Raw genomic sequence first — 19,751 nt, 5'->3', positions numbered from 1 at the left:
TAATCAAATAATATCTTTGCTTTGCTTCTGGCTTAGCACCACCCAATTCTAATTGATTTTCACTCAGATCAACCCTTAACATATTTAATATGCCTCAGTTTATCTTTTAACACTTCTCAGCGCAAATATCATCCAACAAAATAAATAAAATGATCACTAATATTTATGCAGCACTATGTTGCAGACAAATATCTCATGTTGACATATAACTATTTTCTCATAGGATCATTACTGTAAGTCCATGAGGTAATCAATGACAACTCTCAGCCCCGAAGCTTAAGTAACTTGCACAAGTCTGATAGTTGAAAGAGGAAGAGTGGGATTTTGAATGTGAGAACTCTGTTTCCAGAGTCTGTTTCCTTCTACATGAAGCCAATAAGGTAACGTTGGCTACGTATTTTTTAGGGTAGAGAGCATGCACCGTCACCTCCACATGTTATTTAGTTTGGAAATCAGTCAGGCTGCAATCATTTTTGGATTTGAAACAAGGTAAGGCCTTGAGGTGCTCAAAGGTGTACTAATTGACAACTGTTGGGCAAAACTGGCAGCTCTACTCCAGGGAGAAGATCACTGCCCTCATTTGTTGCTTATTTTCAAATTTCCACATCAGCATTTGTCCCATGGTCTTATTGAGTAGCTGGAAAGGCCAGAGACCTACATAAGTTCTGATCCTTCCTTGAGATACAACCCACCCTGCCACTGAAATTATTATTCTAGAGCATTCCAAGAGCCCCTCCATTCAATTTTCCCACTGGGAAAAATATATGCTAATCATTTAGAGCATAATGTTTCTAGAGCTATCCTATAACCATAAACTTTGATCCACAATAATAGCAAAAACATCAGTAGCTAAGACTGCTCATACCGAGCCTTCTGCTAAGGGCCTTATATGCAGTATCCCATTTAACCCTAATATAATTCTATGAGGCAGGCATGATTATTACAAATGAGAGAGCCAAGGCTCAAAGAAGGTAACTTGCCCCAGAGTTTTTCATTTACAAAGTTAACTAATTACTTGGTAATTTACATTATTTTTATATCCCTTTGCTCAAAAAAAGAACATGAAGCCATCAAGTACTCACTTGGTGACCCTTCTCTTAATTTATATAAACCACACAGCTTTCATTCAATGGCATTAATTCCACTTTGCAATTTCAAAATTCTATTAATGACTTTTAAAAACACTGTTTCAGTCTAATTCTTATTAGTTTGGCACATGTATGGTTTGAATATGTTCCATGGAAAGGCCATGAAACAAAACAGGAGGTGAAGTATTCATGGAATGAAGGCCCTATTCCAATTCCTCCATACCCAACCAGAATGGAAAAGGCAGCCTTCTGCACTTTGGGGTTGATTATTTAAGCGCACACACACACGCACACATGCACACATCTATTGTTAGATGTGAGCTAGAATGAATAACCTCTGCTCTGAGTATGAAAATTAAGTTCTGTTTTTTAATCGATTTTTCTAGGCAATTTTAATAAAGTGATCAAATACAATTGAAATATCATATTCTTCCCTGGAGCTCTCGAGTTCTTTCTACTATAACCTATGTTTGAATCCCACATGAAAACCCTTAGCCTTTAAATCTGCACCAGATGTTCCAAAGTGGCAGTTGGTAATACACATACTCAGGGCAGAACTGAGTTTCAGAGACGGCTGACAACCATCTCCACCCCTTCCCCACCTCCATGACCCCTTCCCCTGGTCCCAGAGAAAGTCCAGCATTTCATGTCATGGTGTTACAGTAGAAAACATTTTTTTCCTTATTCAAACATCTCAATAGCTCGCAACAATCATTTGGCTTATACTTCACAGCCCAAAGTAAACCAAGCAATCATTTTTAACCAATGTACAACATTGCAGATTCATTGATTCTACTTCACAGGAAATTAGTCATTGATTTCTTAGGATAAGTGAGTTCTGGTGAGCTATGGTCGAAACCAAGCAAAAGTGAAAATGAGGTCTCTCGCCCCAAGACTCATTTAGCTTGTCACTCCTCCTATTAGCTTTAGCAACATCTGGGACTTCATTCATTGCTTGTTTTTCTCTTACCTTCTCGTCGTGTTTCTCCCACTTCCAGTTTCCCTAGGATCAGAAGGAGGTATGAATAAGAACTGAGCAGGAAATGTGGCAGAAAAATTTAAACTAGGTCTAAAAAGCAATGGAACGGGCTCCCAAAGCATCTCATGACCAGCAGCCTTTCATTCAAGGGAGCTTTAGTACCTCTGGAAGAAAGGCTCATTGCACTATTATATCCATGTGCCTGAGGTCCAGCTCACCCCAAGCTGACACTGGAAGGTTTTGTGGGCTGGGCTTCCACGGACACGGACACCTGCAATCACCTGTTATGAAATGCAGATAATGCCTTCTGTCGTAAAATGTTGCTATTGCAGCCCTTGCAAGCCAGAGTTTGAGAAACCCAACTCAGTTATCTCCATAACAATCAGAAACTGAACATCATCTTATAACTCATTCGATCATTCATTTATCCCACAATAAGAATTACTGATGACTTGTTATGTATTAAGAACTATAGTAGGTGGTGGAGGCAAAAAGTACTGAATATGAAGAATGTAACAAAAGCTATAGATTTCCCCTTTACCTATCTCCCAGTTCTATGTGTTTGTTTGGGGATATGAGGAGAAAGGGGTTTTATAGAAGTGGTTAAGACCACCATCTCAAGGTCATATTGCTTAGATTCCAATCACAACCCTCATGTATTTCAATTAAGTAACTTTGGTTGGGTTTTGTAACTGCTATGTGGTTTAGTTTCCCTGTCTGTAATCCTGGGATAATGTTAATAATAGTACCTCCCTGAGAAGATTATAGCAAGAATTAAAAAAATTAATTTATAAAAATGATTCAGGACAGAGCCTGGCAAATAGTCAGAACAATGGAAATATTACAAACATTCTCATTATCCTCTAAGGTTGATCAGATTTCCTAGATTTCATTTGCAACAAACTGTCAGTGTGTGTACAGACCTACTAAAAGATTTTGTTCTGATAAGGACAGTTGGTGTCACTCATTTATATTAGCAGTATTAATAATAATGGAGCTTATTTTCCAGAGCTACAAAAGAATTAGTACGGTACCTCTGGCATTCTAAATTAGTCCTTATTAGTGGGTAAATCCAAACCCAGAAATGTTGCAGTAACAAAAAATTCCTACTTAACCAAACTTAAAAAAAATTTTTTTTTAAAGATTTATTTATTTTATGATAGACATAGAGAGAGAGAGGCAGAGACACAGGAGGAGGGAGAAGCAGGCTCCATGCTGGGAGCCTGACGCAGGACACGATCCCAGAACTCCAGGATCAGGCCCTGGGCCAAAGGCAGGCGCCAAACCACTGAGCCACCCAGGGATCCCCTTAACCAAACTTTAATCGGGCTCCTGTAAGCCCTCTTCTCACCCAGGTCTTGAACTTGACCTACTGAACCAGTTTCAGTAGAAGACTCTCCCAGGCCAGTTTATTGAGAATCCTCCCTACTCTTGATCCACTCAAGCTCTTCTTCCTCCACCTTTCATTTCTAACTGAGTTTGATTTCTAGCTCACCCCCACCTTAACATCTAAGCAAGTTCCTGATTAATTTGCCATCCTCTTCCTCATGCTGTCTACCAGTTAGAAACCCCCACTCACCCCTATTTGTTCTTCAGCGTTGAGTTCAATCTCCCTCCCCAGCTGATATAGTCTTGGCTCCTACAGCAATAGTCTTGAATAAAATCTTCCTTGTCATTTTCAACAAGCATCAGGATAATTTCTCTTTAACAATGGAAATAAGGAAATATCACTATCATTGAGATATGATTAATTCTCTACATATACTCAATGAGGAAAAAGTTCAAATACAGTGGAAGAGTTTGTGATGCTTGGAGACTTCCTTCTGACGTATTGTGATGAAGGAAAAGAGAGGCAGATCATAAAAGCATGCATAGATAACTTAAATTAGTTCCCAGGCATCATCTATAGATATTTTTCTCATTTAAAGTAAAAGACCATTACTCACATTAACCCCCAACAAACTCATTTTCTAACTCTGGTGGTCCTAGGATATAACATTTTTAGGCACATAGCATTATGCATGACTGCAGATTAAATAGAGGAGAAAACTGGCTGCGAGTTAGACCATTTGTCAAGAAATAAAGTGTCAGAAATAATTGGATACTTTGGAAAGACAAAAAATAAATTTAATAGATGGGGTATTTAAAATTATTAAATTTGGGGTCAACTGGAATATATTTTGAAGAGATGGAAGAATTCAAAAGTAGTTAAGATGTTTGTATTTTTTTATGTGAAAAGAGTCATTTGATTTTCAAAATATATTAGTCTCCAGTAATCTTAATTAGAAGATCCGAAAGAAGTGAGAGGGAAAAAAAAAAAGTGAGAGGAAATATTGATGAGCAGAGAAAAAAAATGCATACTTAGAGTAGTCACCATAAATTATTTTTTACTTTTTTAGTAAGTAAATTACCATTTTCCGGAAGGAAGTATTTACATACAGTAAAAGTCTGATTTTAAGTTTAAATTTTAGATTTTTCCATACTTTTACCAAAACCATCTATTAGATGAATAAAGAAATATAGCAACTCATTTATGAGACTAAACTCTACCTCCCTTTAAAATTATTGTAAATTAAAAATCTTTCCCTAATACTCAAAAAAATATACCCATAGGATTCCTATTTCTTTCACTTCATGAGACGAGTCTCAACTTTCCACTGTATTCCCAGGAAAAGGTTTGGTACTGCTCTTGATCTAACTCTGTATCTGACATCCATTAGCAATAACGAGCTAATAGAGAAAGGGTCTGCATGGAGAAAGCGAGTGAGATGTTTAAGGGAAAACTGCCAAGGCCAGAGTCCATTAAGAATTCACCTTGAATGTCAACTAAAAGCCTAGGTTCTAGCCCTGCTCTGTTTCTAATTAGCACTGTAACCTCACTGAGCTCAGTTTCCTCCTGTGTAATGTACAGGGATGGTGATTCCTAAGTACCCCGCTAGCCCTAACACTCTTGATTTGTAATGAGTAAGGACCATAATAAAAGATTTGGTCCTAAACATTTCAGACTTTTTAGGTTTCTAAATCTGGCTAGAATACTTCTTTTTTTCATGCAATTCTTCATGCCCCCCAGAAGGAAAAAAAAAAAAGTTTTCTGTGTCTAAATTATAAAAAACACTAAGGCTATTAGAGAAAAGGGTACCAAATGATGCATTTGCCTTCCTCTCTGAAGTCTTTTGAAAATGAAAAACATGGTATATGCACTATCTTTAGATATAAGCATTTGCAGAATTACTTCTATTATGCAAATCGTTTTTAAGGATTTAAATTGGTCTAGACTTTATGGTTCATCTTTTATTTCTTTCTACTCAGTTGCAACATAATATTGCAAATTATGATCAAGAAAGGATTTTCTCATATCCATGGTGTGAGCTGATTTATTGAATAGGTACTGTTCTATGTGCTGAAGGATGCAGTGAACTACACAAAGGCCCTGTTCTCATGAAGCAAACCTTCCATCAGCATTGTCCTGTTTCATAATATTAGTAATTCATGATTGGAGAAAAGTATGGAGAAGAAAATAAATACCACCTAGGTTAGACTGTTTGACATCCCATTTTTTTCCTAGCAATTTTTTCCCAAGAAAGATTGCAGCAATTTGCAATCCCAATTACCCACGGAGTTTTTACTTTATGTCACAAACATTTTAGAGTTTATTTTGGGACAGACACTGTTCTAAGTGACTTATCACATTAATCCATGTAATTCTCATACAAGCCCTAAGAGGGAGGTAAAAATATTACCTACCTTGGATACAGAATTTTAAGTTGGCAGGTTTTTATTTTCAACATTTCAAAGATATCATTCCATTATTTTCTGACTTCCATTGTTGTAGAAAATTCAGTCCTTGTTCTTACTCTGTTTTTCCTGAATGTAACTTCCCCACTTCCAGCTACTTTTAATACTTTTTTCTCTTTATCTTTGTTTTATAGCAATTTTCTAGGTGTCTAATTTTTTTTTTAATTTTTATTTATTTATGATAGTCACAGAGAGAGAAAGAGAGGCAGAGACACAGGAAGAGAGAAGCAGGCTCCATGCACCGGGAGCCCGACATGGGAATCGATCCTGGGTCTCCAGGATCGCGCCCTAGGCCAAAGGCAGGCGCCAAACCGCTGCGCCACCCAGGGATCCCTAATTTTTTTTTTTTAACTTGAGTTCCTTTCTTGATGATCTGGAAATAGGTGAAGGTTGGACACAAATTTGGGGGTTATCTGCATTGGGAATATAGTTTAAATTGGTAACTTTGCTAAATGACAGCAAAAGAAGATATAAGAGGAGATAGTATCCTGAGTAACCCTGACTATAAAGATGAAAAATGGGTCAGAGAAAGAGCAGTGAGAGAAGTAAACTAGAAACTAAGAGTACAGGTCATGATCATGAAGAGGAACCATCAAGGATAGCGATAAATGAAAAAGGCAGGTCAGCAAAAATAAAGACTAGAAATGGGTCACCAGATTTAGCAATCATTTTTTTTTTCCTCGAGAGAACACATTTGTTTTGTTTTTAGGGCAGAGGTAGAAGTAGCAGCCAGATTTTTAAGTATTTGTCTTCTATTGTTTCAGGTTCAGATTCATTTATTTTTATTGTATCTTGAATATATACTCAAGAAATAGAATAAAATATTTCTAAACGTCCTCTGGGAATTTCTAGCTACTATTTTCAAAAAGTGGTTAGCCAGATATTTCTAATATAAACAGAGCACATGTCAACCACAGATATGTAGTTAAAATATATTTTCTCCTCAGGTCAAGTGAAGTCTTGTTGATAGGTCCTCAGAGTTCTGCTAAAGCCAAGGGCACCTTCCCAACAAGTAGAAGGATGATTTGGGAAAGGCTATATTGGCCGGTAAATTATAACCTTCACCTCTTCCCTCCATTCCTGGTGCCCACTTTGTTTTCATTATCATACCTCTCAGGCTTCCCCCAGTATCACTCAAGCTTTTTATCCTTTTCTACTTCCCAAGATCTGACAAGACTGGTCTCAGTCTCTATAATTTTCTATTTTCTCTAATAGAATTTTGTCCTTGTCCATCATTGCATTGCTTCTAATAGGGCATCCACTGAAACAAATGTATGACAACAGGAAAGTAAAGGGGTTTATCTGAGTCATGTCATGAAATACTATGAGGTTATTTTTACGCATAATGAATAATATGGAAAAAATATTCAATATATCAAGTGAAATATATGTCTGATCTGTGTTCTGGTTCATAAATTAAGAATATACTTACACAAAATAATAGAATATTTAAATTGGATTTACCTAAGAATAACATATGGTCATGAGCACAATGTTAAATAGTTTGGGCTAGGCAGTCCCACACTATTCCAAAACAGGCAACCACTGAAGCAATATGTTGTAGTACTGGGCTACCAAAGAGCTATATATGAGTCACTCTTCATCTCTATGTCCTTTGAGTGATTTATAGAGAACATCATATCCCAACACAAATTTTGAATTCTCCTTTAGATTAAAAAAATATATATCATGCTGGCATCTTTCCCCAGTAAAGTTAACTAGCTCTTCTGACAAAGACAAAATGGAAACCCCTTAAGTTAGTGTTCATTACCATGTATGGGCTATACTCTTAGTTGATTAATGTGGTTTCATTTCATGCCACTAAAATAATGCCACCTTTGGGACATCTGTTTTTATGTTTTGTTTTAGAATTTCTGATTGCCATTTATATGGAAAACTGAAGATTTATTTATGTTTCATTTTAAAAAAACACAAAATATTTCCTCATTAAGTGGACTATAATTAAATTAATTTGATAATAAGGCAAGTAAGACAGCCAAAGCATGTCAAGTAGAAAATTCATGCTATTCACAACATTTCTTGTGAAAAACTACTTATTTAAAAAAGAATCTGAAACATTGACTTTTATATAGAGGATTCATGTCTTTTTTTTTTAAGATTTTTTAAATTTATCCATGAGAGAGAGAAAGAGAGAGAGATAGAGAGAGAGAAGCAGAGACACAGGCAGAGGATAAGCAGGCTCCATGCAGGGAGCCTGACGTGGGACTCGATCCCAGGTCCCCAGGACCACACCCTGGGCTAAAGGTGGCACTAAACCGCTGAGCCACCAGGGCTACCCAGGATTCATGTCTTTATTGAGATGCTGTCAAAGTTAATTTTCCTCTATTTCATATAGTGCTTTACGAATATATCCCATCAGCTCTTTAATATCAAGGAGGTCAAGGAGAAGAATTTTCTTCATTTAATATATAGAAAACCTAGCACAAGGGATCGACTCAATTATTTTAAGAAATTGAATAATTCATTGGCAAAATGGAAATAGAATGCAGCTCACACTCTTTCCTCCTTTACATAAAAGTTAGAGTTTTGGCTTGTTATATACATCTAGGCACAAAACTGATCTCATAAGTCACCACATTATAATTATAACTACTAACAAAGGGCTCAACACAGCCTTTTTTATGAGTGTCATCCTAATATGTAGTCATTTATAAATATGCATACACATATGCATACATAATGTACTAAATTCATACACATACACTTCATATTATATTAGCACCATTTTATAGGTGGAGAGAGCAGAGGGTTTAAATACTTGTCTGGAATATAAAGCAAGTCTTAGCTAAAGGACAGATAAAAACCAAGTATTTAAATGGCTATTTTTCTCAGTGCTATTTGAGTGTTGCAGAAGAAACAATTTGTAAACAAAAGGAAGATCTTTGCTGTCTGCATGATATGTGACGAATAATAGGATTCGTGACTGGCTAGAAGGTATTTATTCTCTGCCTGAATTTAACGAAAAAAAGTACAATAAGTTTCCCTCCTTTGAATTAAAAAAAAAAAAAACTGGGCAAGTTTAGGGGGAATGCACGGTTTAGTATTAGTATATCTATCTATAATTAATTCATTCATTCAATGACATGTCAACTCCTATTTTCTGCCAAGCCACTATGGTACTTAATGATCAAGCCAAAGCTTATCATTATGTAGCTTATATAGTGGGAAAAGTGATTAAGGAATTTTAGTTGATTTCAGCACAATATTACTGAACACAGTGATGATCTGACCCCAGTACATGTAATCTTAGGTTGCATTTATTTAATACAGCAAGTAGGAAGCACCTAGGTAGCTCAGTCAGTTAAGCATCAGATTTCTGATTTTGGCTCAGGTCATTATCTCAGGATTGTGAGATGGAGCCCTGAGTCAGGTTTGTACTGGCCATGGAGCCTGCCTAAGATTCTCCTTCTCCCTCTCCCTCTGCCCTGCCCCCTTCTCTAAATCAAAACAAAACAGCATCTAGAATAATAGTATATTTAATTCTAATCTGCACAATTTTGATTATAACCAGGGTTTGGATGTTCCTTTCTATATGATAAACTAGAACACATTTCATGAGGCTGAACATAAAGGTTAAAACACTAAGAACTATGTCATATGTGCAATAGTTGAAAGAACTTATGGGCTAGTTAAGGGAACAAATGACTTAGGGAGCACATGATAGCTGTCAAACGTTGCAAGGACTGACACATAAAAAGAATTAAATTTGTTCTTTCCTGTTTTAAAAAACTAAATGATAATAAATGGTTGAAAGCTGTAGATAGGTATAGTTCAGCTTAATATAAGAAATCACATTCTAATCATTAGAGCTGCTAAAGATAGAGTGGTTTGCCTCAGGAGTTAGCAGATGTATCTAAGCAGAAGCTAAAAAACCACTTTGCTGGTACATGGCTGAAGATTCGTAATTAGCCAAAGGATGGCTGACCTAGGTGACCTTATTCCTTCCAAACATGAATGTCTGTTAATCTATGATGCAAATTAGGGGATATAAGGACAACAATTTCTTTATTGTCTCAAAGTGTTTGATTCAATGGAAGATTCACTTTCTGAATGATCTCAATCAGTGTTGATGTTCAGAGAAAGAGCTTCCATTTTCTTTATTCCATGCTCTGGTCTGTACTATCTTGTTGCATTCTTTGTACCATTATTCACCGTATCGGTTTCCTAGGGCTGCTGTAGTACAGCAGACTGGTTGGCTTAGCACAACAGAAATTTATTGTCTCATAGAGGTCAGAGGTCCAAAATCAAGGTGTTGGCAAGGCAACCTTAAGATGCTGGGGGCGGTGTCTGTTCTAAATAGCTGTGGAAGTGTCAGGTATTTGTACTGCCATAACTGATACATCCAGACTCTACCATTTTTTATCCATATAACTAATCAGGCCAAACCACTGCCAGCTGCAGAGATGGTCACCCATGAACATAAGCTCTACCTGGCCATCTGCACCATTGGCATGAGGTAGCACAGGAGCTTAGGCTTGGAAATCAGTCCTGGCATTCACTTACAAGTGCCTGACTTTGGACAATTCTTTGAGTTTCTGTCTCCTTGTCTATCTTAGAGAAACACTTACCAGCTGTCTCACCAGCTGTAACAACTGTTAGGATGCTGATGAAATGAAACAAGATAAGTATCAGAAATAAGAAGAAATTAAGTGGCTTATCAAGGTCACACATTTAGTGTATATGAATGAGTGTGGCAGGGGCAGGGCTGAGACTGAAATCAGCTCATTTGATTTTGAGTTCATTGTTCTTTCTCTTACATGTGTGTGTGTGTGTGCATGTGTGTGTATGTATGTATCCTTCCCTGGAGCAGAAAAGTCTTAATACACTTTTTAACTAGTGGCAAGAAGGCTATTTTACTGGAAGAATGAACTCACTATTCGCTTTGACCCAGCCTGCCTAATGACCCTAACTTCTGGTTTTCTACTAGTAGGACTGAATGGAATTCAGCAGCAGTGAGGACTTCTTTCCAGAGTCTGAGTTGGTGAAATCATCACTCCCACAACTGATGCAACTGGCCTTCATAAATTATTAAAAGATATTTGTTCTAAAGGAAGGCATCACTGTCTGAACTGCTCAAGTTCAGTTCCAGAGGAGCTGAACCCCACAAGCTAGTCTAATCTTAAACAGATTGATGATTGACCTAATCCACTCCATCTATCCAAAAATTAATAAAGAAAGAAAGAAAGAAAGAAAGAAAGAAAGGAAGAAAGAAAGAAAGAAAAAGGTAGTAAGAGAAGACTTTATAGGAATACATTTGTAAAGTCAAAAACAGTTCTAAAGACAAAAACCTTTGCTGAAAGCACTGATTCCAGAGGAAAACATCTTATCATTCATTAAACTATATGGTCTCCAATGTTCCTTTTTTTACTAGAAACATATGATCTTTGGACTCTTGCAGTGAAATTCCTCTTGGATCATCTTTCTTTCTCTGTGCAGTGCTTTGATCTTAGTTCAGGCCCAAATTACCTCCTGGTTGAATTTCTGCTACGACCATCTAGCTTGTCTTCCAGCTAACCTTGTTTTCCCTTGCACAATATTCTGCGTATCCTCTCCAGACGAATCCATCTAGAGCAGTTTGCTTTTCCCACATTAGTTCCTATTAGTTTCTCACATTTGCCACTGGAACATTCTCCCATGGTTTTGTTCCTGTTCCTCCTACTACTCGGAAATTAAGTACCCCTCATTAGTCCAATCCCATGTTTAAGATAAACACGCCAGTGCACACGATCATTTCCTTTTCAAAATGTGTACTGCAGCTGTTGTAAGTATCTCTCATTTTGGTAGTATTTATTCTCTAATTGGCTCATGTTTTATGATTTTGTTTCCAGAGCGCCACTGGCCAAAAAAGCCTCTTTTGTCTTTCTTCTCTCTAGCACTTAGCTCCAAACCAGAGTTCTCATTAAATACTTCCTAATAGTGGAATATCAGACCATTGCATTTCTTCTCATGAAACTAACCATAATAAACCTTTTAGTAAAATCTGATAGAAATGTAAATGAAGAATGAACAAGATAAGGAGTGTGATAGTTGCCTAGCCACATGCCACATCCTGTCAAGAAAGGTTTCACAGAAAAATTAGAGGAATATCCTCTGACTCTTGGCCTCTGATACGGCCTATTTCTCCTATTTCAATGGACAGAGTGGCAGGCTCAAGTCCCTGCATTGCTGAGATTTGCGCAGAAGACTGCCCTGTTTGGTCCGCAGCTGCTCAGTAATGAGGAGATGAGTGTGAACACAGCAGAAACCGAAGCATTCCGTGGAGTTCACCAGAAGTGCCCGCAGTCTTCAAACTTCAATTCAGAGGAAGAAGCACAGGAAGAGGATTTCAGTTGCTTTCAAATTGTGGTGGTTCCCTGCCCCGCCCCCACCAATCCCCGCAACGCCCCCCCCCCCCCCCAAAGCCACATGCAGGTGGTGTTACTGCTCAAAGCTCTTGTTCAGCCAGGAAATGCTCAGCTTCTAGTTCACTGTGAGGAAATGCATTTAGTGCTAAAACACAAACTTCCTTGAAACAGTCTTTTTACGTTATTATATGAATAAGCAGAATCTCACAGTTAATGTGCTGTGTTCCAGCTTGGAATTCAAGACAGTGGTGTGAAATTTACCTCCTTTAAGAGCTGTAAAGAATTCTATCTGCAAAGAATCTTAGGAAATGCCAGCTGTAAGCTCTCAATGGTTTCCTTCTGGTTAGGTGGACTTCTTCAGAAAAATTACCCATCTACCTATCTATCCATCCATCCGTCCATCCGTCCATTTGTCAAACCTCTCTCAGCCCAATATTTGCAGTAATAGGATTGAAACTTTACCCAGGACTGCCCTTCCAACAAGAAGAAAGAGAAAGAGGCAGAGAGATAGCAAAACCAAGGTAGCAAGTGGATTGCAGCCATGGTGAAAGCATCTGTGCAATTCAGGATATGCCAGTGTGGAGCCCCCTCATCCTAGGTAAAGGGGTGAGAGCCCAGTGTGGCCTGGCCACCGTCTGGGAGACACTGGCTTTGCTGCCCCAGCGGTGCCCCGTTCTGGCTATTACTCAAGGGAGTTCTACGCAAGTGGTTGTACTTGGGCGTGAGTCACCACACCCCCACAGGAACAGTGGGAATCCTGCATCTGAGAGAATGAGGAACTGGTAAAGTATTAGCATGTGTCTACACTTCATTTCTATCAGACTTAGACTTCCAAGCAGGGGGTGGAAGTGGGAAGTGAGGAGTTATGTGATACAGAGGAATTCTAATATCCTTCTCCAGCTGTAAGAATCAGGTGTGATGGCTAAATATACCCCCCTATCCTGAGCCGAAGACGCTTCCAAAACTCCTTGGCCTGCCACACAAGGCTGTTTAAAAACCTGATGAAATCTGACTTTTCTACCTTTTCTCTTTTTCTCCTCCTATGCTAACTTTTTTCTGTGACCAAGCCAGCTTTGTTCCTATAAACTTCTTTTCCTTCTCGTGGCAGCCCTGACTCCTCTTTTCCACCTGTCCAGGCATTTTTAGCATTCTGTAAAACCTCCCCAGATGGACCTCTTGTCCATGGAATACCTGCTGGGGCTCCTCTGACATGGAGGCCTGTCTCCTTCCTCCCCAAGTCCCACCACAGAGCCACAGCTCATGTCGATCCTCTGGCCTATGCTGATGGACTGCCTGTCGTTTCATGTCATGGTCTTCTTTTACTCTTACTGAGCACCTTCACTGTGCTTTCCCCTGCTTAAATGTCGGAGTATCTTAATCCCCCAATTAGAGGTGGAAGTAATGAGAGTTGAATCCCACTGTGCCTTCCAACAGTTAGTTAGGGGTCAATAAATATTTTTGATTGCCTGAAAGGGGTCGAAGGCACTGAAGCAAAGCCAAACATGATTTTATCCACGGCATCCCACGATGAGCTCTATGGGAAAGATGCAGGCCCTGCAGTGATGTGGGTGCAGCTGTCTGAGTCTGTGTCCTTGTCCCAAGTTGAATATAAGCCCATGGCTAGGAAATTTGGCACAGTTTCTCAATTGGTCATGAATCTGGTGAGGCAAGAATGTGTGTTAGGCAAACCTGGGTGTCACTTTTAGCATCTACCTTAGTTATTCTGAGTACTGAACCCTGTAGGAACATTGCAACAATCTGAGAAAGTTCAAGTAAGCTACAAATGGCACGGTGATCCAAGACTCAAAACCTGATCGAAGATAAGTGCTAGGTCCAGTTGTGCACAAAGGTGAAAACGGCCCATCTTTTTGGTGATTTATACTCAATTCTTCAGAAACAAGTCAGACAAACAGGTGGTGCAAGGTCATGCTCATTGGATGAGGATGTGCTCTCGTGGAACACACTTCCTAGTGATGCCGAGTACTGGAGAGTACATTTGAGGCCAGTACCATTTAAGAAACTGCATCTTTATTATGCTTCTACTTCTGGGAAATGCTATCATTAAGACACAGTCTCTAGGCTCCAATCAAGGCCAGAAGACATTGATTTTTTTTTTTAAAGCTTTTCATAATGGGCAGCTGGTAGCCACAAGTCAAAAAATAAATAAAATACAGTCTTTTTAAAAGACAAGTGAAAATAGGAATCAATAATCTCTAGACCACTAACTCCCTTGCTTGTGCCTGCCTTTATTGTTCAGCCATATGACACAGTAGCTATTTCCTAGAGATTGAGACTTCTGAGAATTTCATTGGTCTCTAAGATCCTTTCAAGCTCCAAGAATGCCTTTGTTCTTCCCTCTATGTGAGATTCTTTGAGTTTGGCTAGTACCATGATTTCATTCTTATTTAAAGGATCATATGGAGCTTTTCCTCCATTTCATTGGTCTTTGCTTCTTCTACAGCCTGCCCTACACTGGCTGTTCTTTCACTACATACTTTCCAAACAGCAAGTACTTAAAATATCACATAGGTTTTAATTTTTCCTTCTCTTTGTTTCTCTCTCTTTCATTTCTTCCTTCCTTCCCTCATGTAATCATTCAACGAACACTACAAAGTGGAAATTTTGTGCCTTCAGATTAGCAGAACAGAGTAGGAGAGCAAAGGTTTGTGTGACATACTGCTACACTGAAAACTTCCAGGCCTGTTCTTTGCTGAGACTAGAGAAAATAAACACTATATTCCTGTTTGACAGATCTTTCTCTCTACAACCCCTGAAAAATCTCTGTGATGATTCAGGTGTGGTAGGGGACCGATGAGCAACTTTATCCAAACATAGTAAAATGTGTCAACTTTGACTACATCCCCAATCACAGGTATATGGGGTGATTTTCACAAACTGAAAGGAATGAATGAATACTCCCAAATGGGAGGTTTCACTGTATAACAATATTTCAATGGAAAAACCTCAAATTTCTCCATGAAAGCAACAATATAATACTTGCAATTATAATATTACAAAGGAGTCATCAGATGATTCTGTTAAGAATAAAAGACCTTGTAAAAGCCTGTGGCAGTTGTGTAGGGGCATAATCTCACCTCAGGGCCTTTGGACAGGTTGCTCCCTCTGTGGGGAACACATTTCACAAAGTTAGTTCCTGCTCTACCTGTCAGACATCAGATTAAATGCCACATACACAGAAAAGTTCTCCTGAACATCCTATGTACAGTAAATGAGTCCTTGTCCTTTTTTCTGTCAGATTTATGTTACTTTCCTTCATGAAATACATGGTATTTTTAATTGTAATTTCGTATGTATTTTTGCCAGCCATCCCATGGGAATATCAGCTCAACAAAGGCAGGGCCCATGTCTCCCTGGTCTTTCCAGTGCCAGCCTAGTCCTGGTTTAGAGGAGACCCTTAGGAAAAAAGCTAATGATCTGTATTTATATGGAGAACAAGTTCATTTCTTTTAAACACACAGATCTATCTCTCATTTGCTGCTATGCCCAAGAAACAAGTTGCTGTAAGTTAACTGCAGCGTTTGTCAAGTTATTGATTACAAAATCAGGTTGGGTCTTACCACTCTGGATCCTATTGAAAGAGTACATTTGACCTCTGACATAGTTTCTAACGTGAAGTCTTCTGCAATTTGTAAGGTGCTGGTGGCAATCAAGGCCCCACTCATTTATAGCCTTCATTCCTGTACTAATATACACACAGTGTTCATGCAGACAAAACAAGATTGTGGGAAATAGAAAGTTTTTGGTTACCTCAGCGACGGATTATCCTACAATTGCCATGATTTTCAAGTTTTTCTTGGGGCCCAAGTAGAAATATGTAGACCATGCCCACTAACTAAGATTAAAGTGGGAACTTCACTCTTAGAAGATTCTCTTGTGGGAACCTAAGGACCAAGGAAACCTCTCTATTAATTCTCTGCAAAGGAGGGTAGACATGCAGCATGAATTGCTTTCTGGCAAAAACAATAAAGGAAAAACAATTACATGTTGGTGGGAGAGTTACTATATTTTCATTTATTTTTCTACAGTTTAAGGAGGAGATTCCTTTCTTGTTCGAATGTCATGCAAACCAAAGACCACAGCTTTAAGCCAAGATTTTAGCAAAATTAAATTTCATAAAGTGCTTCTTTTCTCTGTAGAATACAAGCATCAAGTATCAGTTCTTTCTCCAGAAGTCATCTGTACAACGAATTACAAAATCACGTGTACTACCTTGTCTCCATGAATTTTCAGGGTTGAATGGACAATTTAAGCAAAATAGCATTTATCTTCTGGAAAAATATTATTGAGATTTATTTCTTTTTTTCTCAGACTTTCTATGAAGATATATGTAGAATGAATTTTTTGATTATTTTTTTTAACAAGAATGTTCTTTGAATGCCAGAACTTGTTTTTTGCTGGTAAGAAAATGAATGAACCTCCCAGTGAGTTCTTAAAAGAGTATAAGTACATGACTACCAACATGTTCATCAGTTAAATAAATATTCATTTGATAATACAAATCGTTCCTTGAAGGGTCTAGAAGGTTCTGCCATTATCTTTTGAGTATACCCCAGTGTACATTCGTATTTTACTTGGAGAAACAAAAATGTAACCACCGTATGGTGATTTCTGGAAGCCATCAAATAGTAGACTTTGGACCAGATAAATGTGACTTTGGATTTTGATTCCAGCATTTTCCCTCTCTTAACCTGATTTTCCTCATTTGTAAAATGGTAATGATAACATTACCATTACACTATAGATGCTGATTGGAAATAGATTCCCTTTTTTCTTTAATTATCATATCAAATAAAAAACAAGCAAAAAATCCTCTATATAGTATAATATAAATTGTGCATTATTGCTGAGAGACTAGATTAACTTATTTCCTTAAAGTCATCAACAATAGAGAACCAACAGGAATAATCAGCACTATTCTGGAGTAGTGCTATCCCAAGAGAATTTTCTCTGATGAGGAAATGTTCCATACCTATGCTGTCCAACATGGTAACCACTATAGCTATATATGGCTACTGTACACCTGGAATGTGGCTTATGGCTTAGAAATGGAATTTTATTTTAATGTAATTTAAAATAATTAAATTTTTTAGCTTTTTTTTTTTTTAAGATGCCATTTATCTATTTGAGAGAGAGTGAGCAAGAGTAAGCATGTGGGGCAGGGGCAGACAGAAAGGGAAAAGCAGACTCCCCTGCTGAGCAGAGCCTCATGTGGGGCTTAATCTTGTGATCCTGGTATCCTGACTTGAGCCAAAGCAGATGCTTAACTGAGAGCCACCCAGGCGTCCCTCCCAAATTTTAATTTTAAATTTCCAGATGTAGCTACTATATTGGACGGTGCCATTCCAGTGAAATAATGAGCTCAGGTGTGACCTAGGTATGTCAGAGTCATCATTCACAATTTAGATGAATGATAGCATTATAGATGTAACTTATGACTAACCAATTTATCTTATCATAAGTCTCACCGTATAAGACATTAGAAAGTGAAGTTCTTTTCTTGATGAGTCTACTTCTTGACCTCTATTTACACCCATAGCTCCTCCATTAGATGAAGAAGGCAGAAACCTCATTTGAGTTAAGGGGCCAGATGATTTGGCATGGTTGTCTAAAATGGCCTGATAAAATTTTCCTTATCCAAAAAGATGATAGTGAATATTAGGAAGATCTCAATCTCCCTTTGATCACTTGTTTAGAAGGTACCTGTATTCAAATATAAATGTATGCTCACAAGTATATCTGAAGGGTAATTAATGTCTATAAGAACTGTGACTGAAACCAATACATTTTTTTAAAGCCCTCACGAGAAACTGAATGAGCTGGATCAGGTGGAGATATGAATGACCAAAGGAAAGAGAGGAAAACAAAATGTATCAAGATCCAACATAGGAAATATGGCTCTTAAAGCAAAAGTAAGACAGGAATTGGATGTCTATAGATTCAAATGGTGAAGAGGATGGAAGCAGAACAGTGGCTGGGTTCAAAGTATCTGCGGAGGCAGGAGAAAGAGAACAGCCCAAATTTGGGAGGGGAATAACCCAGAGCTGAGATCTTGTCTGAAACTGTTTCCCCTAAGATCAAACAGCAATTTGATGAAAACTTTCAGACCACATTTACCTGCCACCCGAGTTATAGTTGGTGGGTGGTGTTGACCATTCTTCTGCCTTGAAACTCTATTCTGATAGTTGCTATGTAACACTTGATTTCTTATCCGCCTGGTGAAAGCTTCTAAATCTTCAAAACTGATATTTTACTGGTCAGCTCCATGGGGACACTATTCACATTGTAGACCACATAAATTTGAAAATAGATGACGGCAACTCTGGATGATGGCAGTAAAGGTGTTCTCTAATTCATACAAAGGTACCATATGGCCTAGAAACAGTTCAATTTGGTCCTAGGGAGGCAGTAATTCCCTTAAGTGCCACCCTAGGCCCTCCGAGTTTTCACTTTGAATTAGCTACTAATAACTTCATTCATACTTACTGCTTTGACCCCCACTTATTTTTTTCAACCCCCACTTATAAACCATCTATATACATTCTATTATCCACAGCCCAGATTACTCTCCTGAGCCCTAGATTCACACCTAATTGGGTTTTGCACAGTTCTATTCAGATGTTTCAGTGGCACCAGAAACACAACATATTAAAAAAAGAATTGATCCCCAGTCCTGATTAACACCACCACCATCCACCTGGTAACTCAAGCCAGAACGTGTGAATTATCTCTATCTCACTCACTCCCCACATAACTTCAATCTATGAATCCTGGAGATTCTGCTACAATTAACCCCTTCTGTGTACATCCCCGTTACCTCCTTACTGCTGCTGCCACACTCTCCTCTACAAGCTTCCATCTTTCCTATAGTGTGGCCCATTCTACTTCCATATAGCTTTCAGTGGGATCTTTCTAAAATACATGTATTATTATGTCACTCTCCTGCTAAAGCTGCTTCAGTTTTTATGCCTTGTTAATGTGAGTCATGATAAAGTCTGAATTCCCAATGTGGCATATAACAAAGCTGTAGGTGAGCTGGTCCCTGTATGTTTTTCCATTTCAGCATATGCCTGCATTTTAGTCACATGAATTACATTTGGCTTTCTTAATAGGTCCAGGGCAACCCCTTAGACTGGTCAGTGGCTCTTCATAGAATTCCAGTGATATTTACCAGGGCACATTGCAATAGTTTTCAAATCTGTCTTTTTTTCTTTAGATTTTAAGTACCTTGAGAACAGGAATATGATTTTATCTTTACCTCTCTAGCACCTGCCTACCATCTGCTACTTTAGAATAAATGTTTGGCAAGTAGATGGATAAATGCATAGGTCAAAGAGAAAGGAAAGAGGGGAAATTAATGAAATTCAGATACTCCCAGAATTTCAGGGAAAATGGGGAGTGTGAAGAGTTGGGGTAGGAGAGAAAATAGTGTCTGTGATGCAGAAGGTATCTTTAGATTACAAAATCACTCTGCTTTTCCCACCTTTATAGGTAGAAGTGTAGTGT

The 19,751-nt window shown here is 38.2% G+C and overlaps 1 protein-coding gene across 7 annotated transcripts in view; it reads right to left on the bottom strand.

Moving 5' to 3' along the window:
• FAR2 (fatty acyl-CoA reductase 2) overlaps positions 1 to 19,751 on the bottom strand; it is a 131,697-nt gene that overhangs the window by 76,101 nt on the left and 35,845 nt on the right. For 2 of the 7 annotated variants that reach the window (XM_038577162.1, XM_038577160.1), the window contains exons 2-3: positions 3,647 to 3,769; positions 2,059 to 2,091 (exon numbers count right to left, since the gene is read on the bottom strand). The exons of 2 other annotated variants lie outside the window; for them this stretch is intronic. The gene's annotated coding sequence lies outside the window, so the exon portion shown is untranslated. Of the gene's footprint in view, positions 1 to 2,058; positions 2,092 to 3,646; positions 3,770 to 7,512; positions 7,524 to 19,751 lie in introns of those variants that run through there. 3 more of the 7 variants (XM_038577163.1, XM_038577165.1, XM_038577161.1) reach the window with 2 other exon arrangements.

The sequence above is a fragment of the Canis lupus genome, chromosome 27, assembly GCF_011100685.1.
Source record: "Canis lupus familiaris isolate Mischka breed German Shepherd chromosome 27, alternate assembly UU_Cfam_GSD_1.0, whole genome shotgun sequence".
Classification (NCBI taxonomy): domain Eukaryota; kingdom Metazoa; phylum Chordata; class Mammalia; order Carnivora; family Canidae; genus Canis; species Canis lupus.
Note: the sequence above shows the minus strand (reverse complement) of the source record. Positions and strands in the feature narration are given on the sequence as shown.